Below are 13,196 nucleotides of genomic sequence, written 5' to 3' on the forward strand. Positions count from 1 at the left end.
AGCGACGCCCTGGCAGAAGGCGGGTGGCCCCGGGGGAACTTCGCAAAGTCTGTGATTCTTATCCTCTCGTCCGATTTCCTTTACGGTCTTGGAGGAGTCGGGCTCCACCCTTCAGAACGAAAGGGCTTGATTTTTATTAATCACCTTACTGCACGTTGTGCCACCATCACGTAGCTTACCTCATCCTTCTGTCATAGATACTTGTGCAATTGGTTTTCCTCCGTCAAGGCTTGGGCGCCGAAAAAGCCTTATTCCTTTTGGGTAATGCCTGTCCCTCAACGGGCCCTCTGGGCGTATTTGTGGAATGGCGAATGACGTCTCCTGACCTTCCAGAACTCAAAAGTCTCGAATTCTTGGTACTTTATCTTCAAATATTTCTTGCCTTCATTTCACCCCTTGTCTGATAAAGAGGTATATCGGTGAGACTCTGCATTTCCGTATTTTACAACTCTTACCTTTGCGTAAATTTTACTGTCTGCTTTTGAATTCCAACAGTCATTAATTCTAACAGGAAGATTTATGTATTGCAAGAATATGTTTCTCAGAATGTTTGTCTCTCAAAGGCTTTTTTTCCCCCCTGAGTAAATTAAAGAATTCCACTTCAGTCTATTTTTTAAAGGAATGAAGTATGAGCGACATCTCAACAAAGTCCGGGCCCCGCAGTCCCAAGGCAGGTGGGAAAAGCGAGGAGAGGCTCAGAAGTCTGAGCTCCCTGGTGAATGGTGGTGCTAAAGAGCCAGAAGAACCTGCCAATTTCTGGATCTCACTTCAAAGACCAAGAATCCCATTCTATCTGGAATTCTTCTTTCCCTCCCTTCCAAGTTCACCAGTTTTCCCTGTTGTGCTCTCTCCTTCCCCACACACTCTCAGAAACAGCAGAGCCTGTCCCACTGGAGTATTACTTCATCGAGCAAATTGAAAACATTAGCCTGTGCTCTTCCCAAGTGCCTGAATTCCTTCCCAAACATAGCAATTTGTCTTCTGATCACTCCCATCCTTCCAGCTTTCCACCAGTCTCTCCAAAAGTGAGGCATCCCCATTTAGGTACAAAACCAGCTTCTTCCAACTTTATCAGACTCCTGTATCACTAATTACCCCTTCTTTCTCGGTTCCCCCTCTACTAGATTCTTCCCCTCAACCTATTAACATATTCAAATCTCTGCCATATTTTTTTTCCTAATGACTTATCTCTTTTTTATTTATATATTTTTTTAGAGAATTAGAGTGCACAAGTTGGGGGGAGGGAGAGAGAGAATTTCAAGCAGGCTCCCCACCTACCGCAGAGCCTGATGTGGGGCTCGTATGATCCTGGGATCGTGACCTGAGCCGAAATCAAGAGGTAGACGCTCAACTGACTGAGCCACCTGGGTGCCCCAGACTATCTCCTTTTAATTTTTTTTTTTTTTAATTTTTTTTCAACGTTTTTTATTTTATTTTTTTTTGGGGGGGGGACAGAGAGAGACAGAGCATGAACGGGGGAGGGGCAGAGAGAGAGGGAGACACAGAATCAGAAACAGGCTCCAGGCTCCGAGCCATCAGCCCAGAGCCTGACGCGGGACTCGAACTCACGGACCGCGAGATCGTGACCTGGCTGAAGTCGGACGCTTAACCGACTGCGCCACCCAGGCGCCCCTATCTCCTTTTAATTTAATTACAGTTTCATTTTCCTCCTTCCCTGCTTGTCCTTACTTCCAAAAATCTAGTATTCTGATGTCTCCACTTCCTCCTTTGTTATTACAGCCCAAGTCTGTGCTAGCTTTTTTAGGAATTAAATCACATGCTTGACCCATTTTAAGTTTATAATCAACTTGAATCCCTAGATCATTTTTAAGCAATTGTTGCCAAGCTAAATCCCTCCCATCTGGAATTTGAGCAATCTATTATTTTTACACAAACTTGAAAATGGAAGCTTACATGATTCCTACTAGTTTAATCTTAATGGTTTCTCAATTCTGTCATCTTCAGGTTTATGTCATTTACCATTAGCTCAACCCACTGCTGAGCTCAGTTTGGGTTCTAGATCCTCTTGGATCTTGCAGAGATTTACTGGACACTTGGGCTAAGGGAGGTCACTGGGCTACCTCAAACTAGTTTTACAGGGATTGTACTTAGATTCCTGTGAGCCCTTTTGAGCAGTCTGTAAAGAACCCATCTGGGTCTGCCCATAACATTCCACTGAAACTGCTCTCCTTAGGGTCACCAAGAACCTCCAAATTGTTTTTCTTTTTTAAGTATGCAATAAACCATATCACTTCTTTTTACTTTTCTTAACCTTTTTTAAAAAATTTTTTTTGATGTTTATTTTTGAGAGAGCACAAGCAGGGAAGGGGCAGAGAGAGAGGGAGACAGAATCTGAAGCAGGCTCCAGACTCTGAGCTATCGGCACAGAGCCCGACAGGAGGCTTAAACTCACAAGCTGTGAGATCATGACCTGACCGCAAGTCTGACGCTTTAACCGACTGAGCCACCCAGGTGCCCCTTAACCGTTTTTAGCACTGCCTTTGATGCTACATATTTCTCCTTCCTCACACCACAATGTGTCAATGGTCTTTGCTCCTCTAACAGCCTCTTCCTCAGGTTCTCGTCCCACCTCCATTCCTTCTTCCTCATGCCTCTTCAATGTAAGTGATTCTCAGGGTTCTGCTCTTGGTCCACTTTTCTACTTGTCATTCTACTTGCTTTTTCAATGTGATCTCATCCATCTACATATTGCAAAAAGATTTCCAAACCATTTGTCCAGTCCATACCTCTCCTTCCAAGCTTCAGTGTTATAGCTACCTCCTTATGGACATCTCCACATAGTAACCATAGAGCTTCAAATCACCATGTTCAAAACCAAACTACTTTTTTTTTTAACTTGTGCCTATGCCATCCAATATTCCCTATTTCATTCATTTACCCACAGCTAGAATCCCAATATTCCAGAGATCATGGGACACAAGCCAGGGCTTTCTTAGCCATTTTCTATAAACAGACTGATTTGAAAAATGTCACTAAATGGACATGGAACAATAAGGCTTCTGGTGTTCTTAGATAATTCATCTAAGATGTAACAAGAGACCTTGAAGAAACTAAAAGCACATACTAGGCTCAAAGTAGATGTGTCATATTTCCTTATGAGAAATTACTAAATGGTGACATTATAAAAATGTATATCTCCAAAATTCAGGCATCAGGAATTTGAAAATATATATGTCATGGCCTCTACCTTCATCAATGTCAAAATGTAGTTGAGGGAAATATTTGTATAGTTGAGAAAGATATGCATGACCAAATAAAGATTAATAGAAGAGATTGTGTAGATGGTAAAAGAGAACAGAAAGCTTGGGAAGAAATGACAGAACAATGTGTACTTAAATGGACCCTTGTAGAAAGGACAAAGTTCAGATAGATGGGGTAATATTTTCTAAGCAAGGTCACATGGGTAATGCAAACAATTCATATTGTGGTCCATCAGGAAATTATGTTAAAATAGTTAATAACCCTAATTACAATTAATGATTAATTATGCAGTTAAAATTGTTAAAAGACAAAATAATACCAAAAAATAAAATAAGAAATAGCAGATGTCGTTGGTATCCCACCAACATCCTCTCAGCACTTATTACACATATGCAGGAAAAAAGTCCTCTAAAAGTACTTGCAACTTTTCATCTGACGACTTTCACGACCCCCGCGAAACAAGCCAGAAGTGCTAAGGAATACCCCTGAGAGCAGCCTTCAACCAGTGGCAAATTGAAGTTGAAGGATAAATATAACAATCGTGATAGGCTAAAAAATGTCCTCCAAAGATATCAGGCCCTAATCCCTGAAACCTGTGAATATTACCTTATATGGCCAAAGGTGTAATTAAGGATCTTGAGATGGGTAGATTATCCTGCACTATACAAGTAGGCCCTAAATGGAATCACATGTGTCTGTATATGATAGGAGGAGGGAGATTTCACACAGGCAAAAGAGGAAGAGGCAGTGTGACTACAGAGGTTATAGTGATGTAGCCACAAGTCAAGAAATGCCCCAGCCACCAGAAAGGGGACAGATTCTCCCCTAGCTCCTCTAGAGAGAATGCAGCCTGCTGACAGCTTAATTCCAGTGATAATGGTATCTGACCTTTGGACTTGTGAGAGAGTGAATTTCTATGAATGCTTGGCTGCTCAGTCAGTAGAACATGGAACTCTTGATCTCGGGATTGTGAGTTTGGGCCCCACGTTGGGTAGAGATACCTTAAAAAAAAAATCTTTAAAATAAAATAAATTTCTGTTGTTTTCAACCACCAAAGTTGTGACAGTTTGTCATAACAGCCATCGAAAACTGATAACACCAATATTTATACTAATCAATATGTCAATGTCCTCGTTCCTCAGAGGTAGGATGATTCTGAGGCATCTTCCACATTGCCTCCCAGAGATCCACAAAAGGAATGAGCTCCACTTGCAAAGCTAACCTACTCATCAGCCCACTCTTTCACTGTCCTCTTCCCAGTCTCACTTCCCCATCCCTCTATCAATGGTTACTAGACTCTTCTTTAAAATAAACCACTTGATGGGGTGCCTATGTGGCTTAGTTGGTTAAGCATCCAACTCTTGTTCTCAGGGTGGTGAATTCAAGCGCCGCGTTGGGCTCCACACTGAGCACGGAGCCTACTTAGAAACAACAACACTTGCACTCAAATCCTTGTGTATAAGTTTCTTGGGGCTGCCACAACAAAGTACCACAAGTTGTATGACATAACAGAAATCTATTCTCTCACAGTTCTAGAGGCTGGAAAGTTAGAAATAAAGGTGTTGGCACAGTCTGATCCTTTTTAGGGCACTGAAGGAGAATCTATTCCATGCTTCCGGTTACAGCTAGAAGTCCTAGAAATTCTTCAGCTTGTGGGTGCAAACTCTAATCTCTGCTTCTATCCTCCCATAGCATTCTCCCTATGTCTATGTCTTCACACGGCCATCTTCCCCTCATATTGGATTAAGGGATCACTCTAATGACCTCATCTGTATTTGACTACATCTGCAAAGCCCCTATTTCCAAATAAGGTCACATCCAGAGCTACCAGGGATTAGGATTTTATCATCTTTTTGGGAGGCACACAATTCAACCTATAAGACCTTGACTCAGGGTCAAATGTTGGGACTCCAACCTAAGACAGTTATCACTTATTAAGCACTTTTTATATTTCCCTAAGTATAAGTTATTTCATTTTATCTTCCATAATCTTAAGAGATAAATATTAGCTCCATTTTAAAGTTTATGAATGTGAGAATTAGATATATAGTAAAATCTGCATTTCACCCAATGGGGAAATGTAGTAAGATAATAGTCATACCAGTGGGAGTGCTTTTTAGGCAAAAGGGATCAAATGCTTTAAACTGTTTTTATAATCTGCTATATTATAGAACAGGAAAAAAATTAAAGAGGATTTTCCTAGGGTTTTGATGTATGTTATTTTCTATTTAAGATTTTTGTTGATAAACTTCTAAGACGTAACATTTCCTCTTTCTTGTATTAGTTGTTCAGAGCCATTATTTACTGCTTTCCAAAATCTCCAGGGAAGGCGAAGTAGATTCCATGCACAAAGTCATGTACAGTTTCTGATAGTGCCTTTGGCAGCAGCAATTCCTCACTCCCCTCCCTGTACCAGACTCTGCTAGGAGCTCTCTATGAAGGAATGTTCTGTAAAACAAAGACACATTGTCTTTAGACCTCTAGTCTAAAGCTGCTGGGAAGTATAACTGAGCAGGGATAAGACTATAGAAGTGAAACTCACATCTGAGGTAACTTGTATATGATCTCACACCTCCCAGAATGTGCTCTTGCTTATTCTAATGTTTTCTATTACACCTATCACCAAAGCTCAAGTCCTCTCTCTCGTTATGAGTTTAGAAATAGTTCATTCATGGGCTTACCACATACACAAAAGACCTGTTTAGGTGGCATGTTTCTGATTGCTCCACTTCATTTTCCAAGTTGATGCTGCTGATTATAATTAAAACGCACTTGGGTGAACAAATGGATACATAAGTGAAATAAGTGGATATCTATGAATAGAATGATGAGGTCTTAGATGATCTAAAATGTATCCCCTACAGCTGTCACTCCAGAAAGAAGATAACGATTTGCCCCTAAGGAATCTCTTTCTTGGGTTCATTAGGGGCAAAAGGGACTTTTTTAATATTCTATTTAGGACCTTTTAACGCCCAGAAAAAAAAGGAAATTGGTGACTTCTGGAGGTAGCAAAAATGGGAAGTGAAGGAGAGGAAGGATGTAAGTGGAAGGGACAGGCTCCAAAATAGCTATATTTTAAACATAATGTAAGGATGTATGTATACATCCTTAAGATGTGTATATAATAAAATTATAGTTTTAGTGGGCATATGAGTTACCTATTTCTGCTTAATAAATTACCCTAAAACATGGCAACTCAAAACAATAAACATTTATTATTTCACACAGTTTCTGTGGGTTTGGAATTTACGAGTGCTTAGCAGGATGGTTCTGGTTCTGGAAATTGCAGCCTAGATTTTGGTTAAGGCTGCACTTATCTGAAAACATTACTTAAGCTCCAGGATTAACTTCTAACATGGCTCACATGGCTCTCGGCCAAAGGCCTCAGCCCCTTACTGACTGTTGGTAGGAAGCTTCAGTTTCTCACTATGTGAACATCTCCTTAGGGATGCTTGAGTATCTTCATGACATAGTAGCTGACTTCCCCTAGAACAAGTTATCCAAGAGAACAGGGGGAAAGCTCTAATGTCTTTTAAGATCTAGTCTTACGGTGGTGTTCAAAGCTGACTACATATTTAAGTCATGTGGGAGCTTCTGGAAACTAACAATACCCCATCACACACAGATAAAATCAAATCTCTGAGAGTGATGCCTAACCATTGGTGTTTTTTACTCTTTTTAAGCTACCCAGGTGATATAATTCAGCTAGGTTGAGAATCCTGCATAGGGCACTGACTCAAATATAGCTGCACATTGGAATCACTTGGGGCAGGAATTGAAAACGCTGATTCTTGGGGCACCTGGGTGTCTCAGTTGGTTAAGCGACTGACTTCAGCTCAGGTCATGATCTCACTGTTCATGGGTTCGAGCCCCACATAGGACTCTACTGTCAGTGCAGAGTCTGCTTCAGATTCTCTTTCTCTCTGCCCTCACCCCCCCATGTTCTCTCTCTCAAAAATAAATAAACATCAAAAAAAACTTTTTTAAAAGAAAACACTGATTCTTTGGTCCTTTCACAGGCTGAATTGTGCCCCCCCCCCATTCATATATTGAAATCCTATCCCTAGTACCACAGAGTGTGACTGTACTTAGAGATGGGTTCTTTAAAGAGGTCAAATGAGGTCATAGGGTAGACCCTAATCCTTTTAAGAATAGGGGTCCTTATAAGAAGAGGAGATTAGGGTACAGGTTCAGAGATAAGACCATGTGAAGGAACCAAGAGGAAAAAACCACTCTACCAACCAAGAAGAGAGGCCTCAGAAGAAACCAACCCTGCAGACACCTTGATCTATAACTTCTAGCCTCCAGAATCATGAGAAAATACATTATAGAGGATAAATAAATAATCATGAGCCACCTAGCCTCTGATACTTTGTTATGACAGCCTTAGCAAACTAATACAGGGCCCATCCCCAGAATTCTGATTTCATAGGCCTGGATATAGCCAGGGATCAGGGTATTTTAAATGCTTGTCAGGTGATTTTAACGTGTGTCAGGGTTAAGAACCCCTGCTTTAGGGTGAAGTCTGACTTCACCTCTTTAAAAAAAAAAAAAAACTCTAATCTTGGAAGGCATCACCTCCACTATTCAATTTGTTAGAAGTCACTTAATTCAGACCACACTCAATGATAGGGGAATCAGGGTTCACTTTTTAAAGGGGGACATATCAAATAATTTGTGGACACATTTAAAAATCATCAGTGTTGGGTTCAATGAACATTAATTGATTAATTTATTAGGACCTGAAATTAACTAATTTATTAGGACCTGAGTGGGCACTAGAACTCAAACACAAATTATTGTCCTGTCACTCAGGACTAAAGAAATTGGAATTTTTGTATAGGTAAGCAAGAGGCAATTTTAGGACATGGGACATTACGGGACTATGATTTTTTGAAACTAAATGTTCATGAAGGTGAGATATAAATCATGGATACTATGACGTCTGATTTTCTCCTAAGCAGAGGAGAAAGGTTACTTTGTAACCATGTGATTGCCCATTCTTAAAACTGATCTGAACTGAGAAGTAAATATGGAAGTACAGAGATGGTAACTTATTCCATCTTGTAACCCTTGACACCTGGGTCATTATTTTTTATCTATAAATAATCAATAAATTTTTACTGGTTTATTGAATTAACCTTAATTGATGAAGAAAAATCCTAAGTGTAGACTCATGTACCTCATTTGATTGTTGTAAACTTTGATTATCATGGTTTTTCTGGTGTTTTTTGTTACCTTTTTTTTTTTTTTTTAACATGGTCAACTCCTTTCTAGAATTTAGAGCAATCACAGAGGCACAAACTCTTTGACACCCATGACCTATACTCTGCCAGTTGAATTGTTGCATTTGATTTAGACAGTGTGTGTGTGTGTGTGTGTGTGTGTGTGTGTAATATTTTTAATTGATTTTTGAATTCCTTCAAGTGGGGCACACACTCGGTATTCATTCTCTAGTTCCCTACTACTTCTGTTGTCTAATATCCGTCAGCCATATTGGTCCCTAAAGGCTTCAGCATGAGACCCATGCATCTAGATTTAAAATTTCAGGATTATAGGGGCACCTGGGTGGCTCAGTCAGTTAAGCGTTAGACTTCAGCTCAGGTAGTGATCTCATGGTTCATGAGTTTGAGCCCCACATTGGGCTCTGTGCTGAGAGCTCAGAGTCTGGAACCTGCTTTGGATTCTGTGTCTTGTCTCTCTCTGCCCCTCCTCTGCTTATGTTCCATCTCTCTCAAAAATAAACAAACATTAAAAAATTAAAAATAAATAAAATTTCAGTACATAATATTATTTTGGCCTATTCTTACTTTCCATCCCAAGGGTGAACTGTTTCCAGTAGATCACTTTTGGTTTTAGGTCAAAAGTACTGTTTTGGTGGCCATGGCTTTTTGTGTGAATCAGTATCCCATGTGCGTTCTGCTAAACACTTGCTTTCTCTCTCTTCTTTCCCTTCTCTTCTAGTCGGTGTTCATGGTGAATATTCTCATTTCCTACATCATTCAATCCTCACATCCTCGATGATACATAGAAAAAAGCACAAACATGGAGGGCAGGCAGACTTTGTTTTTACTAATTTTTAAAACAGAGATAACAGTGCCTACCTGTGAGTGAGCTAATGTATGTATATATAGCACTTGGCCTGGAAAAGGTGTGGTAAGCTTAAAAAAACACTCCCTCCTTCTTAATGGCAAATACTTTCAAGACCTTCTGTGAAGCTTCTTGCACAGTCCTTCCACTTTGACTGTCTTTTGCTATCTTTATTCTTCTCAGTTCATTCATTTATCCTTTTATTAATTCACTTATCCTACAAATATTAATTGGCTACTTGCTCTATACCAGCCACTGTGTCAGGGACTGAGAAAAAAGAAAATCATACCATCTCTGCCCTAGTTGAGCTTATGGTCTACTAGCAGAAAGCAGATGTTATAGAATCATACTAATCGATGTAAAATTTTCAAATTTTATAATTTTAGTTGTAATTGGTGCCAAAGTGTTAAGTATTATGACCCATCATAATAGTGGGATGTGGTCTTGTCAAGAAGTCATTGAAAGCTTTTCCTGACAGCATGATGACTGAACTGAGATCTGAAGGAAATAGGAGGTAATTCTGGTGGGTGTGTGGGCAGGGGGAAGATGGGGAATGATTATAGTTTCTAGCAGATGGAACAGCATGTGCAAAGCACTGTGATCAAAGGAAGCCCAGGCTTATTACTGGTCAGAATTTCCTGCTTGCTGGCTTTCTCCCTCTCTCTTTCTTCCTTTCTTCTTTTCTTTCTCCTTAAATGCAGAGTATCATTAAAAACTTCCTCAGTTCTTAACACATTATCGTCATTCATCCCTACAATTCTGTTGCATTTTTTATTTAGCACTATATTCAGTTTTATTTCCTTTCAGCAATTCCTTTCTTTTCTCTTCCATAGGCAACTACTTTAATGCATTTAACATAGATTTTAAAAATGTATTTGTGTCCTTGTAAAAAGATACATTTCTGTTTTGTGTATAGGTATTTTTGATTTATATAAATGACATTGTGTTATCTCATTTCCTTTTTGACTTGACACTATGGAGTTTTTTTGTTTTTGGCGTGTTTATTTAATGTTTATTTTTGAGAAACAGAGAGACAGAGTGTGAGTGGCGGAGGATCAGAAAGAAGAGGGGAGACCCAGAATCCAAAGCAGGCTTCAGGCTCTGAGCTGTCAGCACAGAGCCCAACATGGGGCTCAAATTCATGAATCACGAGATCATGACCTGAGCTGAAGTTGGACATTTAATCAAATGAGCCACCTAGCCGCCTCTGTGTTTGTGTTTTTTTTTGTTTTGTTTTGTTTTGTTTTGTTTTTTATTTATTTTTGGGACAGAGAGAGACAGAGCATGAACGGGGGAGGGGCAGAGAGAGAGGGAGACACAGAATCGGAAACAGGCTCCAGGCTCCGAGCCATCAGCCCAGAGCCTGACGTGGGGCTCGAACTCAGCCCAGAGCCTGACGCGGGGCTCGAACTCACGGACCGCGAGATCGTGACCTGGCTGAAGTCGGACGCTCAACCGACTGCACCACCCAGGCGCCCCTGTGTTTGTGTTTTTTAAGAAGGCTCCAGGCCCAGTGCAGAGCCAAATGCAGGGCTCAAACTCACAACCCCAAAATCCAGACCTGAGCTGAGATCAAGAATCAACCACATAACCGACTGAGTCACCCAAGCGCTATGTTTTTATATCCATCCAGATTGCTCTATGTATCTAATCTCTTGCTGCAAATTGTTGCATAGTTCTCCTTTATGGCTCATCTTCCACTTATTATATATTTACTCCCACTGGATTGTCTCCAATTCCTTTCCACCTCAAACAACAACACCCACACACTTAAATGAGCATCCTCTAACATGTCCTCTTAGGGATCTGAGAGAAAACTCATTTGAAGGGTATAACCAGGAATGGAATTGCTGGGTCATAGGTTATGCATGCACTTGATATGACTGAGTCATGCAGACTGGGTCTCTACAATAGCTGCAGTTATCAGAGGTTTTCTGTTCTATGGTTACTTCATCCCTACTGCTCTCTAACGGAGCATCCTAGATTCCTCAATTCTTTTTTCTCTTCTACCTCTTTCATCCTTCACATATCCATTGTGAGCAAGCCACCAGGGTTCTATTCTCCCCCAATAGCCTAGACCCAGACTAGTTGACCACATCCCCTTCAGGAATTCACAACACTGTTATATACTAAAGATAATCATCATCTTCTAAAGGAGATTTCTGTTGTCTTTTCCTAAACATTTAAAGTACTATAAATTATCTTTCAGCTCATAATTTGTACAATTCTCCATGGTCCCCTTTCAATTCACAAATATTTTTTAGGATTATCTATCACTAAGATGGACTGGAAACAGGTTGGACCAAAGAAAATTTTGACTTAGTCTCAAAAAAAAGGAATGTAAGTGGCTAAGTAACATGGGGGGGGGGGGGCAATGGACAACTGGTTCAGCTTTATTACCAGTCAAAGGAAAGTAATTTAAAATAGTTAAGAATGGTTTAAAAATAACAAAAATTTAGGCGCACCTGGGTGGCTCAGTCCATTAAGCATCTGACTCTTGGTTTCAGCCCAGGTCATGTTCTCACAGTTTGCAAGTTCGAGCTCTATGTCGAGCTCTGCACTTATGGTGTGGAGCCTGCTTGGGATTCTCTATCTCCCTCTCTCTCTCTCTCTTTCCCTCCCCCACCTCTCTCTCTCTCTCTCCATCTCTAAGTAAATAAATAAACATTTTTAAATTATTATTTTATTTTATTTATTTATTTTTATATTTTTATTTATTTACTTTACATCCAAGTTAGTTAGCTTATAATGCAACAATGATTTTAGGGGTAGATTCCTTAATGCCCCTTACCCATTTAGCCCATCCCCCTCCCACAGTAAATAAATAAACATTAAAACAATAACTAAATTTTTTTTTCTATATTCTTTTCTATTATAAAATGGCTTCCTATTATACTTTTGTAATCAAAATAAAGACATCACTAGGAAAAAATAAAAGGAAATATTTAACCTATCCCAGGTCTGGCCCCAAACGTTTCTTTTTCCTTCTTTCTTTCTTTCTTTCTTTCTTTCTTTCTTTTCTTTCTTTATTTTTTTTAATGTTTGTTCATTTTTGAGAGACAGAGAGAGAGAGCAAGAGTAGGTCTTGAGCTCACATGAACTCACAAACCCACAAGATCATGACCTGAGCTGAAGTCAGTTGCTTAACTGACAGAGCCACCCATGTGCCCTGGCCCCAAACATTTCTGAAAATACTAAGAGTTGACAAGCTTTAATCCTTCTTCTGCCAAATTTATGTATAAACTCTCATTTGATTATAGCAGTAGCTACTATTTGTAGAACCTGTCATTGTTTTGCAAGTCTGTCAATAGCTTTTTTTTTTTTTTAGAGAAAGGGAGGGAGAGGGAGAGGGAACAAGGGAGGAACAGAGGGAGAGGGAAAGGAGAGAATCCTAAGCAAGCCCCACACTCAGCATGGAACCCAATGCAGGGCTCGATCCCATACCCCTGAGATCATGACCCAAGCTGAAATCAAGAGTCAGATGCTTAACCTACTGAGCCACCCAGGCAACCCTAAATAACTTTGAAATATAGGCTTATAGATGCTTTTTCCTCCAGATGTAGCTGAATGCAGTATAAAAAATATTTGAAACTCTTGTTTCATTACAACTCATAGCTATGACATGTATATGGAAATAATTTCAGGAGGTTACCATTTAATCAATTTTTTAAATATCATAAAAATGAAAAGTATAAAAATTTTTAAAAACCTCCACTCTTCTTTTTTCACGTCTGTCCTTTGTGACCTTTATCAAGCTAGATATGCAGTTTTATACATCACTATAATTATATGTAATTGTGTATCTCTACCTTTTATTTAATATTACATTGTAAAATTCCTCCATATTCATTTTTATCATTTTAAATATCTTCAGAGTCCACTGA

The sequence above is a fragment of the Panthera uncia genome, chromosome D2 (assembly GCF_023721935.1).
Source record: "Panthera uncia isolate 11264 chromosome D2, Puncia_PCG_1.0, whole genome shotgun sequence".
Lineage (NCBI taxonomy): Eukaryota > Metazoa > Chordata > Mammalia > Carnivora > Felidae > Panthera > Panthera uncia.